We start from the raw sequence: 18,552 nt of genomic DNA, 5'->3' as shown, positions 1-18,552 counted from the left end.
TAAAATACAACCTGATTTAGGGTATTAGGAGAGGCTGTATGTTCTGAATAGAAAGGCAATTTCTTTCTACACTGAAGTAAAAAAAAAAAAAACAAAAAAAACCAGAATAGCTAATTAAGCACAATTTCCTCTCAAATCGGTCATGAAGCATGCAAAGAAATGTCAATTCAAAATACAAATGTGCAAAAAAAAAGAGGACTCTGAATTCCTATTATTCAGATGATCCAATATTTATATTTGCCAGTATTTTATTTAAGATTTTTGTATCAATGTTCATTAACAAAATTGGTCTATAGTTTTCTTTCTCTGTTTTTGGTCTTTCTGGCTTAGGTATCAGCATTATATTTGTGTTATAAAAAGAATTTGGTAGGACTCCTTTGCTTATTTTGCCAAATAGTATGTAAAGTATTGGGATTCATTGTTCTTTAAATATTTGAGTGAATTCACTTGTAAATACATATGACTAGAAATTTTTTCTTTTGATGTTCATTGATGGCTTGTTCAATTTCTTTTTCTGTGATGGGATTATTTAGGTATGTATCTATTTCTTCTTTTAATCTGGGCAATTTATGTTTTCATAAATATTCATCCATTTTACTAGATTATCAAATATATTGTCATATAATTGGGAAAAATGGCTCCTAATGATTGCTTTAATTTTCTTCATTGGAGGTGAAATCACCCTTTTCATTATTTTTTTTAAACCCTTACCTTCCATCTTGGAGTCGGGCAGAAGAGTGGTAAGGGTAGGCAATGGGGGTCAAGTGACTTGCCCAGGGTCACATGACTGGGAAGTGCCTGAGGCCAGATTTGAACCTAGGACCTCCTGTCTCTAGCCCTGGCTCTCAATCCACTAAGATACTGTTATGATTAAAAATGATGAGGGCCGAGATCAAAAGGGAGAATAGTATTTTAATAAAAGCCATGCTGATAGAGATAAACTGACCACGTGCCTGTAAGAAAAACCTATTCCAACCTCACCTCAGCCATTTACCTTCCTCTCTCCTCCAGCTCCGGTAACTAAAGAGGAAGTTCCAAGTCACTTCCCCCTAATTTCAAACAGTCCCTCACCTTAAATACGTCATCCAAAACCAGAAACCCATTGAGGATCATGGGAAATGTAGTTCCAAGTATCCCAAGTGATTTTAAATGACACATAACCCCCCTGAGATCCGTTGAAAAAGACTGGTCTTTTTCAGTGGATCTTAAACCAAAAGAAAAGAGGACAAAAGCTAGCCGCATTGACAAAAGCCAATTTTGGGGCAGTACCCCACTGGCATAAGAGTGTCCATTCAAAATAAATGCATTCAATTCGTTCAACCCCCATAGTTCAGATCAACTGCGCCCCAAAGTTCAAATTTGGGTCTTCATGATCCAGTGAAAGCTCTTCAGGCATCTTTTGGTGCCTCCACCAAACAGGTTCGTCATCTGGATTCTGGGGAGATGGCAAAATCCTTATCCTGAAATTACTCTCAAAGAATTTAAACTTTACATTATAGATTACAAAACATACATTTTCTTCTGAGAATTAACATTACCCCCCTGAGTTTACTTCGAAAGGAGTAAAAATTGACTTGCAATATAGATTATAGTTCAGACATTATGATTATAAAAACTTAACACACACCCCCCTGAGGAAAATTTTAAATGACACATAACTCCCCTGAAAAGGTCAGCCAAGATGCATGGCTAAGTGAGTCACGGGGGTGTATGAAATCAATTGGCAAAAGAAATAATAAAAAAATAAAAAAGAATAAAATTCAAAAAAAGAGAAAAAATTAACTTGTGAATGAAATGTAAAATGTACAAAAAATGTAGGGGAAATAAACAGGCCTTTGATTCAAGGCCCAATGAAAGCAATTTAAGCAGTTTGCTATAACCCATTCAGGGCCAGGACCACAGAAAAATTGCCATTTTCTCTCTATATATAGAGGAATAAGGGAAATGCCTTTCTTTGATCTGATTTTTTTCCCTGCACCTTCTCAGGGAATGAGCCATTAAATGATAGCCAATCTTAGGTGCTTCACTAGGAATTTAAGTTGAGGGGACCCACATCCTCTAAAGTTTTAGAAAAGACTGGGACTCCAAGACTCAAACCCCAATTTTCAAGCCCTTCAAGTATTGGCATAGAACTACTACAATTCATGCAGATTCTTTAGTCAAGTCTCTGACCATGTGGCTCGGCACTTCTCCTGGAATCAGAGAGACATTAAATCACAATCCCATAGTCTCAGGCTCAGGTATTTGCATTGAGCTTATTTCGCTGTAGAATCAAAAAAAAAAGGATAAATAATGATTATATATGTACTTCCAGTACAAGATGAGAAAAAGGAAAAATCAATTGCTCTATAAAAAAATGTTTTAAAAAATCAAAAATATATATACAGCTTAGAACTAGAAGGGTTTTGGTACCCAAAAATGAGATTTTCTGTGAGAGAAAGTGGGTTTTACAAAATAGCAGATTCACAATGAACATTCAAATAGAGTACCATATTTCTAATAACACATTTTAAAACAATAAACAATGATGTTCAAAAAATCATATACTTGTTCCAACTTTTAAACCTTGGCTAAGGGTTTCTCAACAAATTCTGTTACTGCTTCCATATAAAAACCTGATATTAAAAAAAAAACTTCTGGTCTAAATTATCCTCAAGAATTCTAGACCCTTCTGATAAAAGAGGCTAAAACATAGACTAATATGAAAAAAAAAAAATATATATATATATATAAGACAACAATTCTTCACAATAAATTGTGTAAATAGAATTAGTTCGAGCCCATTAATAGTCAAAAATCCACTCAACCTAGGCATGCTAATGATGTCACTCTCACCTCCCTTAGTGGGGAGGGGAGACGAGTTACCCACACGTGACAATAAGTAACAAATCAAGAATAAGGGACTGCCCTTTGGGCAGTCCAAATCAATGTAGAAACTGCCATTTGTCCATTTGAATTAGAGGTGGACCACAGGAAGTGATGAAAGACACTATCTCTTTAAGTAAGTTAGTGAACTTCCTGTGGGGGCAGTTGCCGTCTCGAACTGGGAGCAGAAGCATCTCCTGAGACCACAGAGAGCTTACACTCTATATTGTCACGTGGGTAAGTTAGGCTGACTTCCTTGGCCTAGCTGGGCCAATTCTAAACTCTGCCTATCTGGTTGTTGGGCCTTGTGGCTTACAGCTTCATTTATTAAGCTTTATAACCTTCTTCTCTCTCCAAAGGCCTGGACTAGCCTCTCCCTTTCTCTTTATTCCTACTTTTTACCTACCAGATTGTAAATAAACTCCTCAACCCGATGATGACTTGGGTCTGATTTAATTATGGAATCAACCTGAATTGTTGATTCCTGGCAGCCACATATTTTAATATATATCTATAAATACCTAAATTTTCTTTCTTACAATACCCAGCTGCCCCCCCCCTTTCATTTTTGATACTGGTAATTTGATTCTCTTCTTTCCTTTTGTTAATCAAATTAACAATGCTTTATCTATTTTGTTTTTTCATAGAACCTAGTTTTATGAGTTCAATAGTTCTTTTACTTTCAATTTTATTAATTTCACCTTTGATTTTTAGGATTTCCAAGTTGATCTTTAGCTGGGGATTTTTAATTTGTTCTTTTTCTAACCTTTTTTTTACTTAATTTCTCCTTTGATTTTTAGGATTTCCAAGTTAGTCTTTAATTGGGGATTTTCAATTTCCTCTTTTTCTAGTTTTGTTTTGTTTTTTCTTTTTTAGTTACATTCCCAATTCATTCACCTGCCTTTTATTCTATTTTATTGATATAAGTATTCAGGGATATAAATTTTCCCCTGAGTATTTCTTTGGCTGTATCCCATAAATTTTGATATGTTGTCTCCTCATTGTCATCATCATCAGTGATTGTTTCTATGATTTGTTCTTTGACCCAACTATTTTGAAGAATCAGATTATGTAATTTCCAATTAATTTTAAATTTGCCTTTCCATGAACCCTGTGAAGATAGGATTGACTTTTAAATCTTGGATTTTATGAAAATTAGTTACATTTATTATTTCTGCTTTTCTGCATTTGATTGTGAAGATTTTATGTCATAATACATAATACATAATTATGTCAGTTTTTGTGTATATACCATGTGCTGCTGAAAAAAAAGTAAATTCCTTTTTATCCTTATTCAATTTTCTAATTTTCTCCAGATACCTATTAAATCTAATTTTTCTAAAATTTCATTCATTTCCTTTACTTCTTTCTTACTTATTTTTTGGTTAGATTTATATAGTTCTGATAGGGAAAAGTTGAGGTCCCACTGTCTATTTCTTAAGCTCCTTTAGTTTCTCCTTTAAAAATCTGGATTCTATACCATTTGGTACATATATGTTAAGTACTGATATTATTTCATTGTCTATATTTCCTTTAAGCAAGATGTAATTACTTTCCTTATATCTTTTAATCAGATCTATTTTTGCTTTAGCATGTTCTGAGATCATGATTGCTACTACTCCTTTTTTTTAATCTGTTGAAGCCCAACAGATTCTGTTCCAGCCCCTTATCTTTACTCTATGTGTGTCTACCTGCCTGAAATATGTTTTTTGCAAACAATATATGGTAGGATTCTTTTTTTTATCCACTTTGCTATCCTCTTCTATTTTATGGGTGAGTTCATCCCATTTACATTCACAATTATGATTCCATCTGTATATTACCCTCCATCTTGTTTTCCTCTTTTAATACTGGCCTTTTTCCTTTCACTCTGTTCCTCCACACGTGTTTTGCTTTTAATCACCCCACCCATTCCTGCTCCCTTATATTACTCCCCTTCCCAACACCTCTTTCTTATTCCTTTTCTACTTCTCTTTAGTGTAAGATAGGATTCTAAACGCCAATGAATTTGACTGTTCTCTCTCTGAGCAATTCCAGTGAGAATAAGGTTTAAGTATTGTTGTGAGGAAGATTAGGTAGTTATTAATTAAGTATTAAGGATGTACCTAGCAGGGAGGTTGAAGCATTCCAAGATGGAATGAAGGGGCAGGAAGAAGTGGCTTGTGCCCTGAAAGAGACTCCATTAGGGATTGGCATCAAACTGTTGTTAGCCCTGGGAGATCTCAGAGTAAAGGACACCCTGCATCCTGATTTCCCTGGGATCCTGAGTGGTGGTGGTTTCAAACAAGTGGACAAGAACTACAGAGCAGCACCAAGAAGAGGAGAAGCTTGGGATCTGGTGGACAGCATCTCAAGCACACCCTCTCTACTTGGATACCTTTGCTTTTGACATCCTGAGATCATCTGTGGATTACTGTGAGAAACCCCAAAGCCACCCTCAGCCCTTAGCTATGCTGGTCAAGCCTGGCAGGAACCAGGTCTGATGCAGCCTCCCAGAGACTCCATTACTGCTCCTTTGGCCCTGTCTGTGTCATATTGAAGCTCTGGGAGCTGAGAGTCCCATCTTGATTGACAGGTGAAGACCGTTGGACCTCAAAATGTTCCCAGAGGCCATGAGGAGGGGAGAAAGCAGTTGGCCAGATGGGGTATAAATACCCTGGCAGCCCCTGACAAGAGGTTTTTTTTTCATTTCCCTTTCCCTTCTTCTTTGGACCTTGGATCTGTGGACCCTGGTCTATTGGGAACTGAGGCTTTGCTTGGCTAAGCGTTGCAAGAACTCCTGTTTGAACCCACTGACATTTATCGACCTGTATCCAGACTGTGAATCCCCTGATTCTTCTGTCCCTAGACATTTAGGCATTCAAACCATCCTTAGATATCTAGTTATGCCAGGCCCAGGAGGGATCCAGGAAGTGGGCAGGAGAAGAAGAAGAGGGTGGAAAGGGTGGTTCCTAAAGGCTGTATAAAGGCATAACATCTGGCAAGAAGAAGGAGCTGAGAGACATCATCCAACAGCTTGCTTGCTCTGTTTTGGCTGTGGCCAGGCTAAGCCAGAGGAGCTGAAGAACAAGCCAGAATCATTAACCAATCTACAGTCCTGAAGGATTAGTACTGTCAAAAGATTAGCGTTAGGGTTTCCTATTCCTCTTCTCATTTCCTAAACATTCCTTACTTGCCAAATATATATATAAAACTCATCAAGTACCTTCCTGGAGTGGTTGTTTCATCACTTCTCTGGGAAGGGAGCAAACGCAGTCAGATAAACGTGTCCAAGGCTAATAAAGCCCGATACCCACTATTGATCAACCCAGATGGGACCTGAAAGGGATACCCATCCACTGACCTGAGGGATCCTGCCTGGGCACTGTTATAAAGGAGGGAGGTGTTACGACATCTAGCTAGGTGGCAAGACTCAGGTGATCTTGCACTAACCACATATCTAAACAACCACTACTGTCACCAAATTAATAGTGGTAGTATCTAGTTTACCCTCTTATATTTTATAACATCTGCTTAGATCACTAAGATTAGAGTAGAAAAGTCCTCCCCTTGCCCTGTGGTTTTGCCCTTTAGGTTTTAAATATAGAAATCCCTTTCCCACCTTTTAGTTAAACATAATTAAACCTGTTAAAACCTTTTACCTTGCCTGCTGGTTTCTAGACTCCGGCCTAGGGAAAGCTGGGTGACAGTTAAGACCAACTGCCATTCCTGTGTTAATCCAGTGAACTCTGATCTCCCTATCCTGGTCTAGTCTCTCCTTCAACCCAGTGTGTGTACCCACAACCATTTAGATTTATTGTAACATCCCTGGTGCCTCCATTATCTATTTTCACAGTATTAACCATTGCCACCCTCATCCTTCCCTCCACTGTAATAGATTTTTTCCCCCTGCACCTTCTTTGTGATATAATTTACCCCATTTTACTTCTCTCTTCCCATTTCTCTTAGTGCAATCCTCTTTTTTGCCACTTGATTTCTTTTTTACATATCATCCTAAATAGCTTATTACCATACTCTCTATCTGTGTATGCTTTTTCTATTATGATGATAAAAAATTTTAGAGTTACAAATATCTTTCATATAGGAATATAAAAAATTTGACCTTGTTGACCCCATGATAAATTTTTTTCTCTTTCTTATTTACCTTTTTATACTCCCCTTGAATTTTGTATTTGGATATTAAATTTTCTGTTTAAATCTAATCTTTTCTTCAGCAATGCTTGGAAATCTTCTATTTTATTAAATAACCATATTTTCTCCTAAAAGAATATAGTCAGTTTTGATGGACAGGTGATTCTTGGGTTGTAAATCCAGTTCTCTTGCCTTCCAATCCTTCAATGTGGAAGTTGCCAGATTCTATGTAAGCCTGACTGGGGCTCCATGATATCTGAATTGTTTTTGGATGCTTGAAGTATATTATCCTTGGGCTGGGAGTTCTAAAACTTGTCTATAACATTCCTGGGAATTGTCATTTGGGGATTTATGGCAGGAAGTGATCTGTGTTTTCTTTCAATTTCTATTTTACTCTCTTGCTCAAGACTATCAGGGCAGTTTTGTTTGATAACTTAAAAAAAAACAACCCTACCTTCCATCTTAAAATCAATACTGTATTTTGGTTCTAAGGCAGAAGAGTGGTAAGGGCTAGGCAATGAGCATTAAGTGACTTGCCCAGGGTCACACAGGTAGGAAGTATCTAAGGTCAGATTTGAACCTAGGACCTCCTGTCTCTAGGCCTGGCTCTCAATGCACTGAGCCACCCAGCTACCCCCTTATTTGATAACTTTTTGAAATGTGTCTAGGCTTTTTTTTTTAATCATGACTTGCAAATAGAAAATTTTTTAAATTTAAAAAAAAAATTTTAATAAATTTCCACCTAAGTTTTCTGAAGTTATATGATCCAAATTGCATCCATTGTCTCCCTGTCTTCTTCCCTCCCCACTTCCAGAGTTGGCAAGCAATTCAGTCTTATTATCACACCAAATATAATTCCATATTATTAATTTTTATAATTGAATAATCTTATAAAATCAAAACCCCAAAGCATATATCCAAGTTAACAAGTGACAAATCATGTTTCATCTGCATTCCTACTTCAATAGTTCTTTCTCTGAAGGTGGATAGTATTCTTTTTCATAAGTCCCTCAGAATTTAACTCTTAAATTATCCAATAATTCTTAAATTGTCTTTTGTGAATCTATTTTCCAGGTCAATTTTTTTTTCAATAAGATATTTCACATTTTCTATTTTTTCATTCTTTTGATTTTCTTTTGTTTTTTCTTCATGCCTCATCAAGTCATTAGCTTCAGTTTACCCATTTCTAATTTTTAAAGAATGTATTTCTTTCATCACCTTTTTTTTTTCTTCAATGACCTTTTAATCTTCCTTTTCCATTTGGTCCATTCTATTTTTTATTAAATTCTTTTCTTCATTGGATTTTTATGCCTCTTTTTTCAATTTTGCTTTTTAAGCTATTATTTTCTTTTTGCATTACTTTTATTTCTTTTTCCCATTTTCTTCCATCTCTTACTTGATTTTTTTAATTCATTTTTTAAATTCTTCCAGCACCAATTCCCATTTTTCTTTGAAGTTTTGCATGTGGTTCCTTAGACATCCCCATTGATTCTGTGCCTTGCTCTTGTCTCCATATAAATTTGCTATGGTTAAGTGTTTCTTTTGATGTTTGATCATTTTCTAGCCTTTTTTTGCCTATAGATTGGGAATTTGAAAACTAATGATTCTGTCTTCTCTGCTGATAGCTTCCAGGACTCAGCACTTCCAACTATTTCCCCCTGGGGCTAAGGGCTTCATGATATGTTATGGAATAAATGGGGAATATAAGAAGGGCTACTAATCAATGAGGCTAATCACAGAAGCTAAGTACTTGAGGGTACTGGGAGGAATAAGCTGGGTCTTTCAGGCAGGGAGACTGTCTCTACAATATAAGAAAAATTGGGTCAGCCAGAGATGGTAAGGATCTGGCTGAAGGGTTTCTTCAGCCTCCTGCTGTTATTTCTAAGCTCCCTTGAGGGAGGAGTCAAGAGGCCTCTCCCTGTCGGTGAAAACTGAAACCTTACAGGAAGTGATAGCTGGCCACTTCCTACCCAAGATGGATGCCTAGGTTTGCCCTCAAGAAATAAAGGTTATTCCTTTCCTTCTTCAGCCTTTTTCCCTATTAGTGGATACAATGATTCACCAGAAACTCTTTGTATAAAAATCAAAGGGATTTATTATTGCCAAGGGTAAGCTGAGGAGAAAGGGGATTAGGGTTTGGTAACTGCTACTAAGGTTGAAGCTGATGCTGGGGGACGGGTCACTGAAGAGGGGATCAGGCAGAGGAAGCCAACTCCCTCAGCCAAAGGTAATTTCCCTGCCCTGATGTAAATGTTCAGCAGATTGTTAGATGAAGTGATGATTTGGTTTAGATTATTCCTGCCCATCTATAAAGCTAATTCCCACAATTTCCACCCACCAAATCATTCTTCCTCCCAGGGCCCAATGGGGAAATCCAGGGAATAGTAGGATGTCAAGGGAGAGGTAATGGGAGAGGTCCAGGGAAATCAGGCAAAGCCCAAAAGCCCCAAAAGGCAAAAGGTCCTTCAGTTGGTACTCCAGGGATATTTATAGACTCAGGCTCTAATGGTTTTCCCGTGAGCCCAGGGTTAACATTCTATTCCTTCCAACTGTCAGGGCTGCTACAGTTGGTTTGCAAAAGCAAGAGCTTTTGCTGCAACCCTGCATTACACATAACATAGGTTTGAAAGGCCCAAACACTATGGATTTCCAGGCCTCACTGTGACTTCAAAGGGTGGGTATAGAGTGCTGTTTTGGGATCTCAAAGTTGGCCGATGCTCAGGCTTAGAATCTAGCGTAGTAGATAGGAGGTAATTGGCCAACACTCCATTGTGTGCAGTTTTACTTCTGGTTCCCCAAAATCCTATGAAAATTGACTCTACCTACCTTTCAAGTCATTTTACACAGGAGAGCACCCTCTCTCCATCTTGCCATTGGTTCTTGACTCCTGTTGTTTTGAGGCACTTTTAACAGAGTGGTTTAGAAGGATTCTCAGAGAGGTTTCAGCTTTTCCTGCTACTAAGCCACCACCTTGTCTCTGTCTGATGATCAGATATTTATATTAACAAAGAGGTCAGTCATTCAGCTAGCTGGAGAAAAGGAACAATAGCAATGCTGCTGGCTAAGCATTATCATGCTTGGAGAGGCTGGGGTAGGAAGTAAATAAGGAACTTCTCCAGGTTTGTGTTTTTGGAAATTTTGGGGTCCTTGAACTACATTTCCCATGAGCCCACTGGCTTCCTGTCATTACACAATGATATGTAGACAGAGATAAACTGAGGGGTTGGAGTTCAACTTCCTCTTTGCTTCCAAAACAGGAGCATGGCAGGAGGCAATGGCATGCCTTTTAAACTGACTAAGCTAGCATGGCACGTGGCTTTATTTTCTAGAGACTACTAATAAACCTTATAAAAAACCATAATATTTTTAAAGTTATCATTTTATATTCATTTTATTTTTTACATTGATGGAGACCACATGAAGTTGGAAAAAGAACTCTCAATTTTTTTAAGAAAGCCTAGGTAAGATAAATTCTGAAGAGCCACATTTCTCCTGCCATGGATTTTTACCCTCCCCCCACCTCAAGAACTCTGAAAGAACTCCAAACTCTCTCTGGAGCTGCTGGCCTGCTTCTGCTGTTTTTTTGTGTTTTTGTTTTTTCTCCTTTTCCGGTTTTCCCCTGCCACCCGCTGCTTTCCTTTGAGAAGCTTTTCCAGGAGCTCTTCGCCAAAAGGGAAAAGCCACTTCTCTAGCCAATCCTTGCTGCTGCGAATACAGACTTGTGCTGATAACTTCAACCTGCCTGCTGTTCCTGATCCCCATGGCCAAAGATCCAGGCAATGCTGACCTCCCCCACCTGCCCCTCCCTGGGAACAGAGCTCTAACTGCTGTTGCTGATGCCACCTATCCCAGACAGTGCCTAGAGATGCTAGTCATTCCTGGAGCTGCTTGGAGCCAATCTCCTGAGGCTTGGGAAGTATAATGCCCCCCTTCTTTTTCATTGGGAACAGTCCTTACTAGCTGCTCTGCCTGCCTTGGAAGCTGGGTGTGTTTCCTCTTAGACAATAATTAATCTCCTAAAGGGAAGCCCAGGTGTGTTTCCTCTTAGACATTAAAGGGCTTTTTTACCTGAGGAGAGCTTCTACTGCTTAAAACCCCTCCTCCACATAGATTTTTGAGCCTGCAGCTTTTCCAGTCTCCACACCAGTTAGGCTTCCATGCTCTGCCTGTGGGGGAGGAGACCAAAATAGCACATGGGCCCTAGTGTGCCTCCTCTGGGAGATCCCAGAGTTCAGATAAAAGGAACTTAAATGGATAGAAAAGGAACTTTAAAGAGTGGAGGTGGATTTTAAGCCTTATCAGACTCCACTGTTTTTTGAAAGTCTCTGTACCTTATTGTACTTTGCTAATTGTTTGCTTTACTATTTAATTTTGTTGTTTTATGATTTAATTTTATTGTTTTAAGTTCATATATTAATCTGATCAATATCTTTCCACTACACTGAATCATTTTAAACTACTGTGTTTTGGGCTATTAGATAAATTGTTACATGATTTTATTGGATTTCCCCATGACTATACTAAAGCAAATATCATTGTAAAAATGCATTCAACTTACACAAACTCTTTCACGAGGTCACATGTTACCTTAACAGTTTTTTGTTTTATTTTGACAATTGTATACAACCTTTAGAGAATATGATGACTTAAGAATTTAAATTGTAATTTTATAAGGGATCTTTAGAAATGGCTTTAGATACCTAGTACCTTCTGAATGGATGATAGATTTTCACATATATATATTATAAAAAATGTTGTATTAAAAGGTAGAAAACCAAATAGAAGTTCCTACCAAAACTTTTTATATATAAAGCAGGAAGCCAAAAAGAGTTCCTGCATGCATGATATTTTAACTCTCTAGCTTAATTTACTTCCACCAGAACAATCTAAAATTCTTGGTGATGTTCTAGACCCCAAAAAGATTTTCCTGAGCAATACAGAGGTTGTGTTTTTGCCAAAGTTGAAAGAATTGTTACATCTGTTGAATTTGTGTCAAGTATACATCAGTTCATAGGTTTTTTTAAAATATCACACAGCAAGTGGTTATATAGAAATTCATGGGAATCCTATATAATAATGGGTTTGCTTGCTATTGTCATTAAATGTGTTATTGTAATTTTGGGAAATTTTGGTACTTTATTTGAATGTACATTATCTACTCTAATACCGTTTTGTTTTTATATATCTTATTTTGTAAAGAAATAATTTGCACTCACACAGTAGTTCATGGCAAAGCTTAAAAGGAAATGGATCTCATTTTTTGGGTGAGAAACCTTTTGCTGATTCTAAGCTATATATTTTTGTTTAAAACATTCTTTTATTATTCTTTTCCCTTGTATGTGTAATACAGTATTTGAATTTCTTTTTTCTCTCATTTTTGTACTCGAATATGTTACCAATATTAATCCTTTTTAATTTTACAGTAATATAAGTTTAATATAAATATACATTTGCTATAAAATTAATGCATACCCCAAAGCTTTAGACTATGGAAACCTCCCATTTATTGATAAATGTTATGGGACTGTGATTAATAATTGTGTCTGATTCCAGGAGAAGGGAACAAAAGAGCCACTATACAGTGCAAAAAAGCACAAGGTCAAGGAGACTAACCAATTCCAATGGGATTGATGAAAAACTGCACAGTGCCTAGGAGCACAAGGTCAAAAATACAAAACCAATCCATGTAGGATTCATGAAATTTCTATGCCAATACTAAAGACTTGAACCTAGTGTTTGGGATTTGAGATCATGGCTGTTCTGACATATGTTAAAGTTCAGCTTTCTCTGAGTCACATCTTAGTCAAGTACTGAAGGTTAGCTATCATCATGGCTCCCCCTATCCCTGAGAGTAAACGTAAATCAGATCACTTCCCTTTCACACAAAATTCTAGTCCTTTTTTCTCTTATAATATGGAAACTTTCTATAGTCTTGGCTACTGATTGGGTAAGTGCACAATTGCTTAAATCACTTTAAGGGCCTGTTATAACTTTTGCTTACATTTTTACACACAAGACTTTGACATTTTACATTTCATCCACAAATTATTTTTTCTTTTTTATTTGGACTTTTTTGATGTTTTTGTATTTCTTTTGATAATTGACTCATACACCCCCATAAATCAACCATGTATCCTTAGCTGATCTGGGTGTTTGTCTCTATCCTCCTCAGGGGAGAATGTGTTATAATTCTCCTTGGGGGAGGGGGGTATGTATATATTATGACTATAATGTAAAGTTTAAATTCTTTTTAGAGTAATTTCAGGATAAGAAACTTGCTACCACCCAGAATCCAGACAATGAACCTGTTTGGAGAAGGCACCATGAAGATGCCTGAAGAAATCTACACTGCATCAAGAAGATCCACAATGAACTTTGGGGTGCAGTTGATTGAATTGTGGGGAGTTTAATGCATTTGTTTTGAATGTACACTGTTATGCCAAAGGGGACTGCCCCCAATTGGCTTTTGTCAATGCATCTAGCAATCATTAGATCATTGATTTTGTCCTCTTTTTCTTTTTATCCCCAAATTACTGTAATTTATAAGTTAGTTATGTTTTCATGATCCTTTTGGGGAGACTGGTCTCCCAAATTTTATTTTTTATAGGCCCTGTCACAAGTCACATAATACATGTCATATACATACTACATACACACACACACAAACACACACATACACACACACACATTCTTAGGCCAGACCAATTCAAATGTCTTTAATTTAAATCTCATTTTACTTTGCCCTCAGGCATAAGGTTGTTAAATTATACAATAACATCAGCATTGTAAAAACAATTTTGAAATATTTAAGAACCATGATGAATGAAACAGCCAACTATGGTTCCAGAGGAACTATGAAAGAATGATGCTATCTCCCTCCTGATAAAGAAGGGATGCACTAATATACAGAACAAAACTCACATTTTCAGATATTGCCAAATGGGAAATTTTTTGCTTGATTAGGCATATTTCTTTTTGTTTTGTGTGTATGTACCTAAATATTTTTTATTATAATTTTTATCCCAACTACATGCCAAAATAGTTTCAACCTTCATTTTCTGACATTTTGTGATCCAAATTCTTTCCTCTTTCTCTAAGGTGGCAAAATATGTCTATCTGTTAAAAGGATTTCTTTTTTTTCCCCAGGAGCAGTTTGAAGAAGAAAAATAAATGCATATTTGATCACCGAAAAAAGTAAATTTTAATTTAAGAAGAATTCAGGTTTCTACTATTTTTTAACATGCTGATGTACTTTTCCCAATAAGAAATTTGGAAACTGAAACCTAGTATGAGAAAGATGAAATGTAAAATCATTCTCAAATTGCTGCTCCAAATTCTAGTCATTTGTTTCCCTTTAAACAACTATTAAAGGTTATGACCTCTTACATAGTTCTTACATGAACAGACACATTAACCTGATCAATGTTAAGTTAGGGAAAAAATATACATTAGCTAACCCATAAATGTTCCAAATTTAAAAGGCACATATACCAAAACACAGATGCACTTTGGTAATGGAGATTAAACACTAAAGCCAAGTAAAAATAGCATGTTCACATTTGATTGCTAAACACTAACAAGTTTACAATTCAAATCTGATTTTATAATAATCCATGAGAAATAACCAGAATTATCTATGGTCAGACAAAATGAGTCACCATTAATAGACTCCACAAAGTGACAGCTCTATCAAAAAATGAGGATTCTACCTTGCATCTTTAGAACACTAAATATTCAGATGAATCTGAATATCTTCACACTCCCACTCAAGGAGAATGGCAGAACTATAACTATATTAAGAAAAGGGTCATGGTCTCTCAAGCTCTGTAACCTTTCATTTCAAATTCTTCTGAAATTCAAAGGGATCCCAACTTCTGAGACTCATATTTAGGAGCAAGTTTCAGAGAATTTAAAAAAAAATTTCCAAAGTAATAGGGAATCTGATAAGGGTGTTGATACTCTAGAACTCTGAATTTCAAGAGGGAGCAGAGACAGGAAGTATTATATCATATAATGATACATGTCATTATATCGTTTCAATCCATGTTCCAAATAAACAGACTGGGATTCAATCACTTTCTCCTGATTTTGCTTTTTCTATTTGGAAAAATGGGTATATTTGTTCTCTGTTGATGAATGAAAGGGAAATACTGATGAGGTAAGAACTCTGTACAACTTCCCATGTGAAATTGAAGATACCGATTTTATTGCTACTGCCCAACTGCCCAATAATTTGCCAAGGCTAACTTAGATATAGTATATATATATATATATATATACATATATATATATATTTATGTATAGCCTGGGAATTGTAGGGGAAATTAAAAGAGAAATTGCTAATTCAATTAAACTGCATAGGTTCTTATATTAAAAGGGTAAGCTATGATGAAAGTATCTCTGCAGCTGCAATGCCTTAGGAAGTGATATAATTCTAAATGAGTCTCCAATTACTTTAAACAGAATAAACCTAGGAGAAAAACATTTTCAGCCAACTTTACACTGTTCAAAAGAAGCCCACAAAAAATGTTTAGCATCTTAAAAATAAAATGATTAAATAGTTAAAAATAAACAATTCTGGGAACATCTAGGTGACTCAGTGGTTTTGAAAACCAGGCCTAGAGATGGGAGGTCCTGGGTTCAAATCAGGGCTCAAAATCTTCCTGTGTGACCATAGGCCTTTAGCCCCCATTGTCTAGCCCAGTGATGGGCGAACTACAGCCAGGGGCCAGATGCGGGCCCCTGAAATGTTCTATCCCGTGCTGGACATTATTCCTAATCTGACAAATACAATGAGTAGGATACAATGAAACTTTGAAAGAGTTGCCTTAGAAACAGACTGACAGATGAGCATTTCCTTTCCTTTGGCCCCCTCTTTAAAAAGTTTGCCCATCATTGGTCTAGCCCTTCTACCTCTGCTATCCTGGAATGAAAACACAAAAATGATTCTAAGATGGAAGGTAAGGATGAAAAAATTAACTCTTCTTAAATAATGGATCAATTAAAATGTACCTTTTAAAATGCATTTATTTTAGAATATTTTTCCATGGTTCCATGATTCATATTCTTTCCCTCCCCTCCTCCCTCCCCCCTCCCATAGCCAACGAGCAATGCACCTGGGTTTTATATGTATCATTGATCAAGACCCATTTCCATATTATTAATATTTGCAATAAGAGTGATCGTTCAGAATCTACATCCTCAATCATATCCCCATGGAACAATGTGATCAAGGAAATGATTTTCTTCTGTGTTTCTGCTCCCACAGTTCTTTCTCTGGATGTGGATAGTGTTCTTTCTCATAAGTTCCTCAGAATTGAGCTGGATCATTGAATTGCTGCTAGTACAGAAGTCTGTTACATTCAGTTGTGCCACAGTATATCAGTCTCTGTGTACAATGTTCTTCTGGCTCTGCTCCTTTCACTCTGCATCAATTCCTGGAGGTCATTCCAGTTCACATGGAATTCCTCCAGTTCATTATTCCTTTTAGCACAGTAGGATTCCATCACCAACAGATACCACAATTTGTTCAGCCATTCCCCAATGAAAGGGCATACTCTCATTTTCCTTTTTTTTTCCACCACAAAGAGCACGGCTATAGATATTTTTGTACATGTATTTTTCCTTATTATCTCTTTGGGGTACCAACCAAGCAGTGGTATGGCTGGATCAAAGGGTAGGCAGTCAGAAAGTGTACTTTTAAGTTATGATTTTTTTTAATTTGCAACAATAAAATGCTTGAGCATCTCTTGACTAAAAGAATAAAAGTAAAGAGAGGTATGGAAGAGGTCCTTTCCTGATCCTTTTCTTTTTAGTCATGAAATGACACAGGAAATCCTTCACAGTAACTCTTCAACTGAACTGACTTTTTTAAATAACAGGCAATGTACCTCACAAGTACTTTAAAAAAGTTTATTGCATCACACTTAATTTTTTTCATTCAAGACAGTCTTCAATCTCTTCTTAAATTGCTTGAGGTTTTGATTATATAAATGCTTAGTAGGATGAACTATTTCCCAGAGAAAGGCTAATTTTAGCATCACTAATTTCCAGAAATTTAAGTTTCAATTCTTCTCTTGGCAATATGGAAAAAACAGTGTACTTCTAGCAATGCAGTTTACCCTGCACAGCCACTCACAATGTAGCCTGTGATGGCGAGTGCCTTTCTAGGAAACTCTATATACTTTTATCTCCTGCCAGGTTGGAGGATTTTTTATGCCACTCATCCAATCACCATTCTCCAGCTCAGCCTGCCCCTCTCTGTTCAGCTGCTGCTATAAATGCTCATTAACCAAATGTCCCATGGGACGGCTTGTAGAATGGAGGAGCAAATGAAGTATGAGGAAACTCAGAGGTTTAGCTCAGAGTCAAGGGGAGCCATAAAAAGCAGAAGAGCATTTGTCTTCCCCTAAAATTAAGGTCATTCAATGGGGCCTAATGTAGTAAAACAAACAAAAGGGTTCCAAGGCTCAAAGGCTGATGTGCCACAGAAACAAAGAAGGATGATGAAAGGGGAAAGGGATGCCCATTTGAGCACTAAGACTGTCGGCAGAGGTTCGCTGGGTTGCACAAGTACACCATCCAGCAGGGAAGGGACTAGGTAAGAGAAAGGTATGTTGTATCAAGGTAAAAATACAGAATCAGAAAGTGTGGTCAATTAAGAAACCTGGGGAAAAATATGATTCAGTGTTCATGAAGAGACACACTCTAAGTGGAAGAAGTGAATGGCCTAATATTCCCTAGATTATCCACTGTGCAAGACAATTCATCAGGTTTTCTATGATGTAAAGGAAAATGATCTTTTAAAGATGCTCAACCTCATCTTCAGTGACCCCAGCCTCCCTGAGTAACCTTCTGAACATTCATCCTGTTTCCTAGGAACTCAATAACAGAAAGAAGCTTGCCCTGGAAAAGGAGCAGGAGCCTAATTAACACATTGCAAAGGCAAATCCCTTATTGTAAGTCAGCTGGCACTCTGGATCGATACATCCATCTCTTAGGGTTATCAACCAAACCCTAGATGAATACATGCAGCTGAATTTCTAGCCCTACAAGGCCTAGAAACAAATTTGGAGCAGAGGTAAGTAATGGACTCTAGAAGAGTCCTTTTCTATTGGTCCTACTACTAATGTAGGGATACTATTTTGCTACTTTTAATAGCAAAATTTTAGATATGCAAATTCCCCCTTTAAATTTAGAGAAAAATAATTACCATAGAAAAATAAATTACTAACTTTTCAGTAGGTTTTTTTTTTCCTTTTAAATACAATTCTTAACAGTATAAACTTCCCTATAGCGGAGAAAATTATTTCTTAAGGATGTCCTCCTTAGACACTGGCTCAAAATGTTAAACACTAAAGTTTGTTAAACTTTCAGGTCACTAAATTTCATATCAAAAGTACAGTCTTAAAATTATTTTGTCATTTTTTTCTCTCAAATTGAGCTTTGGGAAGAATGAAATGCCCTTATAACATTATTTATACAATTAAAGTTAGTGCTTTTTAACTCTTTGGAGAATATCTCATTACTAAGAATTTTAGAGCTAAAAAAGACCTG

The sequence above is a fragment of the Gracilinanus agilis genome, chromosome 4 (genome assembly GCF_016433145.1).
Source record: "Gracilinanus agilis isolate LMUSP501 chromosome 4, AgileGrace, whole genome shotgun sequence".
NCBI classification, from domain to species: domain Eukaryota; kingdom Metazoa; phylum Chordata; class Mammalia; order Didelphimorphia; family Didelphidae; genus Gracilinanus; species Gracilinanus agilis.
This window is presented reverse-complemented; position numbering follows the sequence as displayed.